This window comes from Vulpes vulpes, chromosome 2 (genome assembly GCF_048418805.1).
Source record: "Vulpes vulpes isolate BD-2025 chromosome 2, VulVul3, whole genome shotgun sequence".
NCBI classification, from domain to species: Eukaryota; Metazoa; Chordata; class Mammalia; order Carnivora; family Canidae; genus Vulpes; species Vulpes vulpes.
The window spans coordinates 50,362,955-50,377,306 of record NC_132781.1 but is presented as its reverse complement, the minus strand read 5'-3'; positions in this window follow the sequence as shown (position 1 = coordinate 50,377,306).

Sequence of the window (14,352 nt, the reverse complement as noted above, 5' to 3'; positions counted from 1 at the left end):
TCACCAAGAGTGTGCCCAGCTGTGGGGGATGTCACAGCTCTGTGACAGCAGCAGGGAGGTCTGTGTTGAGTTCCTCCTCCCCTGTAGATGAGCCCTGTGTTTGGGAACCTGGATGAAACCCCCACACATCTGAACATCTACTCCTCATCTGTGAAATGGGTCAATAGAGCCTCTGCAAGGCTGGCTCGGAAGAGAAGATGAGGCTATTTTCCGGATTATCAGGCTGCAGTAATGGCCCACAGCCTAGGTGAAGAGGCAAGACAGATGTCTAAGTTCAAAGGACAGATTGATGGCACCCAGGAGGGCCAAGACATTGCCTTGACCCATGAAGAGACAGGTCCAGAGAGAGGAATGGACTCAGGCACCAGGTGGTGGGACCAGTGGCCTGAAGCCATGATCTGGAGGTGACAGTGGCCGCAGCAGAGATGGCAGGATGGCTTCTAAGGAGGAAGGTGGTGGGGTCTGAGATGGTTGGGGTGGGTGCAGCCTGTGTGATAACCACCCAGCAGGTGACCCTGTCCTCTCCATGTTGGCCCAAGGAACTCACGGAATAGCAGCCGGCTTCTTTCCTGGTGCCTGGAACTAGGATCACAGGTGGGACTCCTGGGTCCAGCCTGCCCTCCCCAAATACAGGCCATCCAAAAATTACTCCATGCATCAAAATTCATGGATGCAGCTAAAGCAGTACTGGGAGGGACAGTTAGAGCTTTATTTTTTTTTTAAGATTTTATTTATTTATTCATGAGAGACAGAGAGAGAGAGAGAGAGAGAGGCAGAGACATAGGCAGAGGGAGAAGCAGGCTCCATGCAGGGAACCTGATGTGGGACTCCATCCCAGAACTCCAGGATCATGCCCTGGGCAGAAGGCAGGCGCTAAACTGCTGAGCCACCCAGGGACCCCCTAGTTAGAGCTTTAAATGCTTATTTTGGAAAAAAAAAGGTTTAAAATCAGTTACCAAAGGTTTCACCTTAAGATGATTTAAATTAAAAAAAAAAAAAGGCAAACTAAATCCAAAGTAAGTAAAAGGAAGGAAATAAAGAGCAGAAGTCAATGACATAGAAACAGACCACAGAGAAAATGAACAAAGCCAAAAATTCGGTCTTTGAAAATGCTAATGAAATCGACAGACCCCTGGCTAGGATGATTGGGAAAGAAAGAGCACAAAAAGCACCAGTACTGGGAATAAAGAAAGGTTATCAGCACAGACCCTACAAATACTTATGAGAGAATGCTGTAGACCAAGAAATAGGACAATATGGATGAAATTGACACATTTCTTGGAAGAGAGACTTTACAAAATTGACACAAGAAAGACTAGAAACTCTGGTTAGCCCTATAGCTATTAAGGAAATCGAATTTGTTATAAAAGATCTTCTCAAAACCCCAGGCCAGATGGTTTCGCTGATGAATTCCATCAGTCACTCGAATCTTTTATCAAAGATTTTGTTTAAAAATGTTTTTTTCAAAGATTTTATATAAATCCTTATTAAATTTTTAACAAATCAAATCCAACAATATAGAAAAGGACTACCCTTAAAAAAGGAGGGCGGGGGCTACCCAATGATCAACTGAAATGTATCTTAGGGACACAATGTCGGTTCAACATTTGAAAGACTACCAACAGAATTCACCCTATTGACAGACAAATGGAGAAAATTCATATAAAAATAGGATGATTTCAAAAGATTCAGAAAAGCTTTTAACACAATTCATCATCCAGTCGTGATGGAAACTCTGAAAACTAGATAGGAAATTACAGAAGCAGTGTTTCTCAAATTCCAAAAGAGAATCTATAAAAAATAAGCAACATAGTATGGGGCACCTGGTTGGCTCAGTGTGGAGCACGCGGCTCTTGATCTCAGGATTGTGAGTTCATGCCCCACATTGGGCATAGAGCTTACTTAAAAGAAAAAAAAAATACAGAAAAAACAAGCAACATATAGCTAACATCACCCTTAACAGTGAAGGTGGACTTGTTTCCTCCTGAGGTTAAGAACAAGCAGGGGGCAAATTGGCTTTTGTATGTGTTGAAAAGATGCCTCATCCCCCAAAAGCAGGCTGCATGGGCTCTGCTGGCCCCTGTGCCACACCTGGGCCACCTAGCACTTGGCTGCATTTTTCTCCCCAAGCTCCCAAAATAAAATACCATTACTGGTGTGTGCTGGGCCTGTCTGATCAGAGGATTCTGAACTTCACCTAAGGGGTGGGATTTGGTTATTTCCCTGCTACAGCCAGAACCTGGGGCCTTTCACGGAAGAAAAACCCAGAAAGGCTCCCTTCAGCCTTTAGGGGTCAACCTTTGGGACTTGCCGTAGGATGGCCCGTGAAGGCCCAGGGGACATGGGCTGGGGGTCAGATAGACCCAGCTCAAATCCTGGCCTTGTATTGTGACTTTGGTTCAGCCCCTGAAACTCTCATCTGTAAAATGGGCAGGAAAGAAAGCCGCCTCCCCTGGGCCAGTTCCAACGCTCTGTGAGCCCAGGGTGGACCATGGTCTGGGCTCGTGGGCGTTGGCACCTCCCCTCCTCTGACTTGGCACATACTCCTGCTCTCTCCTCACTACCCACTCCCCTTTTCCTGGCAGCAAACCCAGGACCTCCCAGTGGTTCCCTCTATAGATGGGCCTTCAGGAGAGAGTGCCAGGCTGTGGTCAGCATGTGGACCACCTGGGGCTGTTGATATGGCCCACTTCAGCATAGCCTTCCCTCCGGGGCTGCCCTGCTCTTGAATGGGCATGCTTGGGGTCACTGGTGGTGCCCCCACTGGCTTCTAGGGGTAGTTCTTGTTTCACCTTGGGCTCTTTCCAGGGCCATACGTGGCCTTCCCTCTGTGACAGTCTCAGCTCTGCGACCACCAGCTTCAAAACACACCTGCCTTCCCCCATGCTGAGAAGTCAGGGGGCTGAACAGCTCTTTGTCTAAAGTGGACCCCACCTCAGGGGTCACAGGCCCAGACAGGGGACCTAGGTCTGTGACGCCAAGCCAAGCAGCACCTCTGGGATGCTCCTCTGTGATGTGACTGACCCCAGAACCATCCAAACCCTTTGTTCCAGTTGGTTATTGCTGCACACACACTACCCCTGAAGGTAGTGGCTCACGATCCTTCACAATGTATGGGTAAGCTATCCCATCAGGGGTCCCACTTGGCAACCCTTCTGCTCCACGTGGCATTGGCTGGGTTCACTTGGTGCCACTCAGCTGGCAGCCAGGCTGGTCTGGAGCGTCTAAGATGGTTTTACTCACAAGTGTGGTTCTTTAGCAGCATAACTAAAAGGCTGGGCTCAGCTGGGACTGTTACTCAGATTGCCTACACGTGGTAGGCATCTTGGTCTCCCCAAGATGGTGTCTCGGGGTAGCTGGACATCTTATATCACAACTTAGGGTTCTCAGAATGTCCTAAGGGCCTGTGGGTTAGGAATGCTGCAAGGCTTCATCTGACCTGGACTTGGAAGTCACAGGACATCATTTCCCCCATGTTCTACTGGTCAAACAAGCTATGGAGCCAGCCCAAATTCAAGGGGGAGAGAATTAGACTCAATCTTTCTGTAGGGAGGGATCACTTTGGAGGGACGCTTCAGCAAGGCTATTTCTTTGGTTGGCCAAACAGAGAGCTGACGAGAAAGGTGTTTTATCATCTCCATCAATATCATCATCATCTTTACCATCATCAGCACCATCATCATGATTACCAACATCACAGTCATTATCACCATCACCATCATCACCACCATCACCTCTGCCATCACCGCCACCATCATCATCACCACCATTGCCATCACCACATCACCACCACCATCACCACCACCATCAACACCATCACCATCATCACCATCACCACTGCCATTAACACCATTACCACCACCATCATTATCACCACTGCCATCACTGCCACCACCATCATCATCACCACCACCATCACCATCACCACCACTACCACCATCACTACCACCATCACTACCACCACCACTGCCACCATCACTACCACCATCACCATCACCACCACCACCATCACCGTCAGCACCTTCACCCTGTGCTGTGCATCTCTGAGACCAAAGCTATCAGAATCCCTCTGGAACAGATAAAGAAACTGAGGCACAGATTAGTTTGCCCACGCTGACCCTGATGAAAACATCAGGCCCTGGATACAAGTGGGTCCGTTCCACACCCTGCCTGTGTGCCCTCTTTTTAAGCACCAGCTCCCCTAGTCTCTCCAGAACCCTCACAGCAAATCCTTACTGCACACTTGCAAGGGAGGCCTTATCAGCCCCCGCTAGTCAGGGAGATCAGGGCACAGAAAGGGACGTCAGCGTGTGGCTGGAGGCCCAGTCTCTTATTTCCAACATTCCTTCTGGTCCTGCTGGAGCTGCCTGAGATCGGGAGACAGGCAGAAGGGGGTACACAGAGCAGACGGTGGTAGTTCTGTCTACACTAATCAAGTTAATTAGATAATTGCCACTTCATGGTGCTTGGTGTTGACACAACCCTGAATTTGTTTTTTTCCAGAAGCTTTCCCCTGAGCCTCAGGGGAGGCTCCCCTGGATGGCAGATAGGGCCTCCTGCTCTCCCAGGACAGGGGCGGCGGGTATCCTTTCCTAGCAGCAGCACACAGTGGAAGGGCTGAATGACTGTCCTAGGTCACCAGGCGACTGGATGAGGTGACAGGAGGAGCCTCGCATCTGCCCACTGCCTCTGGCTCTAACAACTAAATCACCCCAAAGAGACATGTGTGATTTCATTTCTATTCCATCTGCAGGAGGGGGAAAAAATCAATGTTTGCTAAATGAAAAGGAAAAAGATAGGCAGGAGGAAAATGTATTTTCAACTTTTAATGGGGCATTATTGACAATGACAAGTCCAAAGGCAAGCAGCAGGCCTGTCTAGCCGTGGGGCTCGGCTGGGATGGGGTGCCTGGGGCCGGGGAGGACAGCGACCCCTTCTGCCAAGCTCAGGGTGGCCCTCAGCCTCTGGGTAAGCTCTAGCTGGGTGCCCAACATGGGCAGGGGCGGCAGGGGGCAGGTGGGAGGGCAAGGCAGGGTCTCCTCTGTGTGCAGGAGGGAAATTAGAGCCAGGATGAGGCCTTCCTGCAGAGCCCACACCCTGCTCGGGTTGCAGAGGGCAGGAAGGATGGGCGTGGGGTGCCGCTCGCAGGGGGCTCACTGCCCCTTGAGTCTCCTGTGGCTTCAGACACCTATGCTGGGGGGCTTGTTTGGGTGACATGGATTGGCAAGGGCCAGGTTTTTTTGTTTTTTTGTTTTTAAGATTTTATTTATTCACTCATGAGACACACAGAGACACAGGCAGAGGGAGAAGCAGGCTTCCTGCGGGGAGCCCAAGATGGGACTCGACCCCAGGCCCCCAGAATCACGACCTGAGCCAAAGGCAGATGCTCAACCACTGAGCCACCCAGCGGCCCCGGCAAGTCAGGTATGATTCATTCCTTGACTCTGGTGTCTATTTAGAGAAAAATTGTTGAACTTCTACGTGGCGGCACAGTGGGGACACAGTAGTGACTGGGGCAGGGGTTCTGTCTGCGGCGTTCCTGGTTTGGTAACTATAGTGATAGATGGTGAGCAGGAGGCTAGGGGTGCCAAGGCCAGAGGAGGCCTCACAAGGAAGGGGAGTCCCTGAGGAAGCTTGTTTTCAGTGGAAGGAGCCACATGAATGGGGCCCCAGAGACCAGAAGGGCTAGCGAGGCCGAGGGCCGGGGGAGCACCGCGGGGTCCTACTGCAAGGAGAGAGGCAGGGCTGAGCCGCGGGCTGCCAGGGGGTGCCCGGGCCCCCCCACCACTGCCCTCTCTCCCCGGGGGGGCTCAGACAGACATCCACGTTGGGGCAGGTCCAGGCTTTGCGGGGCGGGATCCTAACACACTTTGCAAGCCTCTTGAAGAAAATAAACACAAAATCCCAACTACAGAGTTAGGTCCAGGGCCTGAGCAACAGCCCCTGTAGGTGAGGGATGGACACGAGGCTCTGGTGGCTTCCCAGCAAATCCCCACCCACCTGCGTATCGTCACGTCCCCTCCTTCTCTACGTTCTGGCCCGTGGCCCTGCTGACTGCGGTGGCCTGGCAGTGTCTGGCCCTAACCAGCCTCAGCCTCTCGGCCTGCCCCGGGGCCCAGCCTTGAGTCTCTCCCCTGGACTTGTCTCCTGGTGACTATCGTGTTTGCTTTCAGGACTTTCGGGCTCAGAAGTGTCCGTTTCCTGGGGACTTGTGGCTCTGCCAGGGAACCGGCTCCACTCAGAGGATGCAGGCCCTGCAGACCCCTCGAGTTCCCTCAGGACAGGACGTCTCCCCAGTGACAAGACTCACAGTGTGCGCCACTGTGGGCATGAGGCTGGGGGACATGTCCCGGCTGAGTCTGAGGGGACAGACAGTGGAGCCTAGAGTCCTCCCGAGCTGGCACAGGAGGTGGGCCAGAGCCAGCCACAGCGCAAGGGAAAGGCACCTGCAAACTGTAGAGTGCAAGGCCCATGTGTGTTCCTAAGTCATTGTCCTTGTCCCATCAAGCCATCAGCCTGAGAGGTGCCCTCTGCATGCATTTGATCCTATGTGGCACAAGTTTTTAAGCTGTTTCTTTTTTGTTTTTTAAGATTTTATTTATTTATTCATGAGAGACAGAGAGAGAGAGAGAGAGAGCGAGAGGCAGAGACACAGGCAGAGGGAGAAGCAGGCTCCCCGTGGGGAGCCCGATGTGGGACCCGATCCCAGGACCCCAGGATCATGCCCTGAGCCGAAGGCAGAACCATTGAGCCACGCAGGTGTCTGTGTTTCCTTCATAAACAATAAAAAAAGAATAATTCATTTAAGAAAGTCTGGAAAATGTACAAAGTTAAAGGATAAGAGACGAAATAAAAATACTAATCCCATCACAAGGAAAATAGCCATTATTAACACTCTGGCTTTTCCACTGGTCTTTTTCTCTGTGAATATATCTATTATATTGTATTGTATTATATTTTATATGTGATATTATATATTTATTTTTAATCAAAGGTCATAGCATATCTACCATTTGTACCTTTTTTTAAAATTTTATTTATTTATTCATGAGAGACACACAGAGAGGGAAAGGTAGAGACACAGGCAGAGGGAGAAGCAGGCTCCCTGCAGGGAGCCCGACATGGGACTTGATCCCAGGTCTCCAGGATCACGCCCTAGGCTGAAAGCGGCACTAAACCGCTGAGGCACCCAGGCTGCCCCGTACCCTATTTTTTTTAATTTATTTATGATAGTCACAGAGAGAGAGAGAGGCAGAGACACAGGCAGAGGGAGAAGCAGGCTCCATGCACCGGAAGCCCGACGTGGGATTCGATCCCGGGTCTCCAGGATCGCGCCCTGGGCCAAAGGCAGGCGCCAAACCGCTGCGCCACCCAGGGATCCCCCTTTTTTTTTTTAACTAAAATTACATCCTGTAATCTTCCTGTCTCATTAATACTCACACTATTATTTATATGATTATGGTTACAGTGGGGTCCAACAGGCAGATTTAGAGTAATTAACTCAACTATTCCCTAGAATTAAGTACCTCTGAGTGTCCTCTGAATCTCTGGGCCTCTTAGGTCATCACTGCCAGGCGGTGGAGCAGTAGTCAGAGGTGTGCTCGCCACAAGGCTTGACACCTGCTGCTGGATGGCCCTGGGTCCAGCCTGGACAGCCTGGTGAGGCCAGGAAGGGACCAGCCACCTACGTTCACCATATTCTCGGTAACTTTGTGTGTGTGTGTGATCTTGGGGTTTCGGTTTGCATTTACGGCCAGGGTATGTGACTGCTTCCTCACGTTCACACTGTCCACAACCCTGATCAGAACCCAGCTTCCCTTCGCAGAGAGACAGAACTCACGCGAACTGGGGCAGTGTCCACTGTCTTTTGCCTATTCTCCCCCTGGGATGTGCATCAGCTGGGGCTCCCCACATTGGCAGTCCCAAGCAGGGTAGCTTGAAAAGTACTCGCCAGAGTTGCGTATTTCCTGGGCCCTCCCCGGGGCTGGAAACAGGGACCCTCAGCTCAGGCTCGCAGGGGCAGTGGGGAGGGCTGGGCGAGGGGCATGCAGCAGGTGTCGACCTCGCAGGGGGCCATCAGCATCCTGACTGCTGCCCCCAGGGCTGTACTGTAACTGTGTCTTCAGGGTCTGCCTCTGAGGGCACAGGGTGGCATGGAGGGGAGGGCAGAGAGGCCCAGGGGCCAGTAGGGCTCTGCAGTGGGCAGGGTCTTCTTATTGATTTGTGGATGCTCTTTATTATCATGGCATTGGTCCTCTCTCAAGACCTAGCATGGGGGGCACGACCTCCTGGCACCCTCGCTGGCGGGCATGACCGTTGTGCACACTGCCGGACATACGTGGGAACATTTTTGCCATAGATGCTTAGGGGTTGCCAGCCTTCCTGCCTGCTGGAAAGATAGTGTCAGGCAGCTTTAAAACTGGGATTCCCGGGTGGCTCAGCGGTTTACCGCCTGCCTTCAGCCCAGAGCATGATCCTGGAGTCCCAGGATCAAGTCCTGCATCAGGCTCCCTGCATGGAGCCTGCTTCTCCCTCTGCCTGTGTCTCTGCCTCTCTCTCTCTCTCTCTCTCTCTCTCTCTGTGTCTCTCATGAATAAATAAATAAAATATTTTTAAAAAACAAACTAACTGTGGCCTTGGGCAGAGAGATGCTCCCAAGGCTCGATGCCGCCGCCGGCGTCCTCCCAGGGAACTAGTGTACTTGTGACAAGTAAGGGCAACAATCCAGAGGGCTGCACAGGCTGGACTCAACAACTCCAGGTGACTTAGGTTTTCAGTGTAATGTCGTGAGTTCGTGCTGGTGGTGGCAGCCTCCCAGATGGCCCTGTGCCCCTGCCTCCTGCTGCTCCTTCCTCCCTGTGGTCCTCCCACGCTGAATGCAGCCGGCCCGAGGGACCCCAGGATGCAGTGGGAATTGTGCTGTGGGCCTCTGAGGCTGGGTCGTGGGACATCTGGCTTCCGCCTTGCTCTCTCTCTCTCTCTTTCTCTGCCTTGGCCACTGGCTCTGGGCTACAGAGAGGTCCAGTGGGAAAGAAGGGAGGCCTCCTGCCAGTGGCCAGCGCCGACTCTCTGGGGACGTGTGCCCCTTGGAAATGGACCTTGTGGTCCCGCTGAAGTCCCATCTGCTCAGCTGACATCTTCCAAGCCAGCCTTCTCAGCCAAGCTGCCCCCCAAATTCCTGCGCCCTAGAAACCGTGGGAGGGAAATGTCACTGTCATCTCCAACTGCTACCTGTGGGGGACTGACCTCCTTGCAGCAATGGATGACGGCCGCAGCACCGACTGCAAACCCAGGGGACGGTTTGAAATCCAGTCGTGGCCCCCAAACTCCTAGTCTCCGGGCGCACCTATTAGATAGAAGCACCCATCAACACGGGGGCAGCCGGGGAAAGAGCTCAGGACCGAAGGTTGGCCTTGGGGTCCCTCTCTGAGCCTCAGTCTCTCGTCTGTAAAATGAAGGAGCAGACGCCAACCCTCCTCCCCAACACCTGCCTCCACCCTCCAGGTGAGCCAGGGCTGTGCCTGCACCCGAAGCCCGAAGGACCCAGGACAGAGAAGAGGGTGTTGCCCTTGGCTGACCACAGCAACTCTATATGGCTTTTTTTTTTTTTTTTTTTTTGGTATTTTTTAAATTGAGGTCTAATGAATGTCTAAACATCACGCTTTTAAAATGCACAGTTCAGTGGCTTTCAGTGTATAGAAAGAGCCATGCAGCCACCTCCTCTAATTTCAGAACATTTACATCACCCTGAAATGAAACCCCAGACCACTTGTAATCCCTCTTCCCCACCCCCCAGCCCCCTGCAACCACCCATCTGCTTTTAATCTCTGTGGATTTGCCTGTTCCGGACATTTCATGTACGTGGAATCATGCGATAGTGGCCGTCTGTGTCTGGCTTCTTTCACTTAGATGACATTCCTGACGTTCACCAACACTGCAGCGTGGGTCAGTGCTCCACTCCTTTTCGGGGCTGAGTAACATTCCATTGTGCAGACGCGTCACCTGCTGCTCGCTGCTCATCCGCTGGTGGACATCGAGCAGTACCCCTCCTTGGCTGTTGTGAACAGAGCTGCCCCCAGAAGGAGGAGCCAGCCAGGGAAGCTGATGAACAACAGTCCTCTCATTGAGGGAGATGTCAAGCCCCACATTTAAATTTCAAGGCCAATTTGTGGATTGACCCCCAAGAGGGAGACTGCCCTTGAAATTTTCGAAAGCGCTTTCTGTACCTGAGCAAAGGCAGAGCTGGCCTGCAGACATGAGGGCCCTGTTCCAAGCCCCGTTTTCCGGATGCCAGAAGGAGGGGGCAGGTCCTTGATGGGCCTGCTGCAGCTCCGGACCCCCATGAGGGACAGGGGAGCTCCAGGGAGGGACAAAGCTCCTCCTGACCTCGCCTCACCACCTCTGACTGCTATGTCCCCTAAGAGTCCCAGAGCCCCAGTCTGTAAAATGGGATTCGGGTTGAGGCTGCCACCCAGCACCCACAAACCAAGATCAGGCGATGGGCGAGATGCCTTGAGGCCTCCATGTGACGCCTCCTCCTGCGGGAGTGCCAGCTGGAGGACAGACCTGCCCCTCTCCTGGTACGGGGTGGGGTGGGGGTATCATCCATCTTGGTCTGACCCTATTAAAATGCATGATAAAGGGAAGAAAAGAGTGGGGCCAGGAGGTGCCGGGGGTGGAAGATGCCGCTGGCCTGGCTTTTGTTTGCTCCTCCTTCCAGGACCTCAGCAGCCAAGATAAAAGGGGCCTGGGGCTTTGTTCTTGGGGCTGACTCTGTGAGATGGCACCCCATCACCCCTCCGCTGCCCCATCAGGCCAGCCTGCAGACCTGCTGTTCTTGCAAACAAGGTGCTTTGGAAAACTTCCCACCCCCAGAGCTGGTTCCCAGCCCCTGCTGAGGCCCAGAAGTGCCCATGGGTGATAGCCCCCCATGGGCAGGGCCTTCCCCGGATGGTACTCGGGGCACTGGCCCAAGAGTAGGGCCCTATGGGCAGCCCAGCCTTCGTCTTGGTGCTGGGGCAGGGACAAAGCCACTCAGAAACAGACGCCTGCCCACACGGGGGCTGGGCACTCCCTCCACCAGGAGGTAAAGCCACGTGGCCAGCTGAGACACTGCCAGACCCCACGGTTTGGATCCTAATTTCCCTTGGAGGCCGCCAACTGTGAGCCAGACCAGGCTCAAAATTTGACAAATTGATATAAACGTGATATCTTTGACCCTTAAGATTACTTGTTATGGGTTGGATTCTATCCCTCCTCCAAAGACACGTTGGAGTCCTAGCCGCCCCGCTCCCCATACCTCAGAATGTGGCCAGGCTTGGAAACAAGGTCATGGGTGGCAGATGCACTCGGCGAAGGCGTGGTCATCGAGGATAGGGCAGGCTGCAGCCGACATAACCGGGGTCCTTACAAGACACTGGCCACACGGGGACACACAGGGAGGAGGGCGTGAGCAGGGGGGAGCAGAGATGGGGTACAGCCACAACCAAGGAGCTCCCGGAGTTGCCGGCACCCCCAGAAGCCAGAAGAGGCAGGAAGCATCCTCTCCAGCAGGTCTCACAGAGAGCCCAGCCCTACAGCACCTTGATGTTAGATTCTGGCCTCCAGGACTAGGAGACACAACATCTCTCTGCTGTTAGGCTGCTGGATTTTCGGATCCTCACACAAACGATTGCTGAGCAAGGATCCCAGCGCGTCGGGGTGGACACCCAGGCCTGTGTCTGCAGGTGGGCCTGTGGCCTCCAGAGCCCTGCACACCCCTGCACTCTGCACTCTGCACTCCCAGACTGGGCCAGGACGGCGCCCTGAGGGCTACAGCCCCTGGAAGGTTCAGGCCGTGGAGCAGCCACTTCTGCAGGAGGACACAGGACCCATTGTTGTCACAGTGGCCCTCAGCAGGTGTTCACACAGCGTGGGGGCAGGGCTCTTGAGTTCGAGAAATGCCCCCCGCCACCATCCAGGTGTATGTTGTAAAGACTGTGCACAAAAAGGGCTTTGCTGGGCTGTGAACTCAGCCAGCACATCTATATCGTCAGGGTTGAAAAGCCCAGAGGCTGGCTCCATAATTCTGCATCCTATCCCTTCCTGGGTGCCCTGGACACCTGCCATCTCCACCTGACACCTGTCATCTCCACCCGGACACCAGCCACCTCTACCCAGACACCAGCCACCTCCACCCGACACCCACCATCTTCACCCGGACACCTGCCACCTCCACATGACACCAGCCACCTCCACCCAGACACCCACCGTCTCCACCCGGATATCCACCACCTTCACCCAGACACCCACCACCTTCACCCAGACACCCACCATCCCCAGGCCTGAATCTGCGGGTCTTGAACGTGTCGTATGGGCAGATCTGGGCCCGTGGCCTGTGGCTCCAGGAGCTTCTCCTCTCAGAGGCTAGGGCTTGCGTCTGCTGACCCCTTCCACATCCGTGATGTTCTGTCCGAGGGATGGACCATCCACAGTGTGGGCCGGGCCCTAGCAGAGTTCACGCTCTGGGAGGAGGGATGAGGGGGGTCACACCCAACATGTTAGGGGCAACCTGAATTCAGAGCAGGGACCCCTAACTGGCCTGAGGAGGAAGGGAAGCCTCCCTAGAGGAAGTACTGAGCATGAAGGATGAGCGGGCTGGGTCAGGTGAGCAGGGATGCTCTGGATGTCAGATGATGGGGGGCAGGGGGGCAGGCATGTAGGCAGGGAGCCCTGCAGGGACTCCCAAGACGCAGTCATGGGGAGCCCCCAGGCCCAGGCAGTAGTACAGGCATGGGGCAGAGTGGACTGAACCAGCAAAAACACCTTGCAGCTCTGGCCGTCTGCCTGGTCTGCTCTCTGGAAGGACTCAGCCCCAAACCAGGGGCCAGCTATCCCCATGCACCCCCACAGGCAGGCTGGCTCCCGGCTGGCACCTTGTGGGGGTTTAGGATTTCTGCCTACACAGACCCAGGTAGTCTGCCTGGGGTGAGCCACGAGCTCCTGTCTTCATGGGCACCGGGGCTACAGGCCAACGGGCACTCACAGCAGGGTGGGGGGAGCCTCCCAAGCTCCAGCGCCGTCCTCATCAGAACTCAGCCCTGAGGAGAAAGGGCATAGGAAGAGGCCTCTGTTTCCCTGGGGAGGGAAACACAGGAGGAGACGTCATGATTAGATTTTTTTTAAGATTTATTTATTTAGTCATGATAGACAGAGAGAGAGAGAGAGAAGAGAGAGAGAGAACCAGGCTCCATGCCGGGAGCCCAACATGGGACTTGATCCGGGGACTCCAGGATCGCACCCTGGGCCAAAGGCAGGAGCTAAACCACTGAGCCACCCAGGGATCCCGAGACGTCATGATTAATGGGAAGGTTGATTTGATGTGCCCACTTGACAGAGCCACGGGGAGCCCAGGTAGTTGGCCAAACGTTATCCTGGCTGTTTCTGTGAGGGCGTTTCTGGATGAGATTAACACTTGAATCTGTGGACCAAGTACAGCAGATGTGGGCGGGCCTCATCTAATCAGTTGAAGACAAGAATAGAAAATAAATAAGACTACCCCTTCCTGAGTAAGAGCGAATTCTCCAGCGACTGCCTCCAGACTTTATTTGCACCACTGGCTCTTGTGGGTCCCCACCTGCTGGCCCACACTGCAGATCTGGACTTGTCAGCCTCTGTAACCTTGTGCACCAGTTCCTTCCAATAAACGTTTTCCACTATGTACATTCTCCAGGTTCTGTCTGTCTGGAGAACCCTGAGTGACAGCACAGGGCTCCCCCCTCCCGGGGCTGGCCGGGACGAATCCTTCTTCCCTGCCCTTCAGATAGTGGCCTCCAGAAGCAAGGGAAGCAGGTGGAGAGGGAGGTAGGGCTCGGCAGGTGGACATAGTCAAGAACTCCAGCTCCTTCTTGGGGCAACAGACAGTGCTCTTTGAGTCCAGTGGGTCTGGGGCCACCAGCTGAGTTTCATCCGTCATCGCAAAGACCCACCGAGGCGACTACACCCTCAATCGGCACAGGGCAAAGCCACATAGGAGAGGGCGATGGGGTGGGACCTGTGCTTCACTCAGGCCCGGAACAAGGCTGTGTGTTGGAGATAGATCCAGTATGAGGTGGCCTCAGGTGCCGTATTAGAAAGGACCCTACAGAGGCCCTTACAGGGTGGTATGTGGAGAGAGGCATTTACTTGTCCCATGTCTGGTGGCCAAGCAGGGGTCAAGAGCTGCCAGGCTGGTCTTTTATTTCTCCTCACCACAAGGGCCCAGGTGCGAGGTGCTCCCCACCGCCCATCTTCCTCCCTGCCCACTAGGCTTACAGCTCGGAAGCCCTTCCAGAAGGAACCATCTGTGGAGCAGGTTGGGTCAGACGGCTGAGT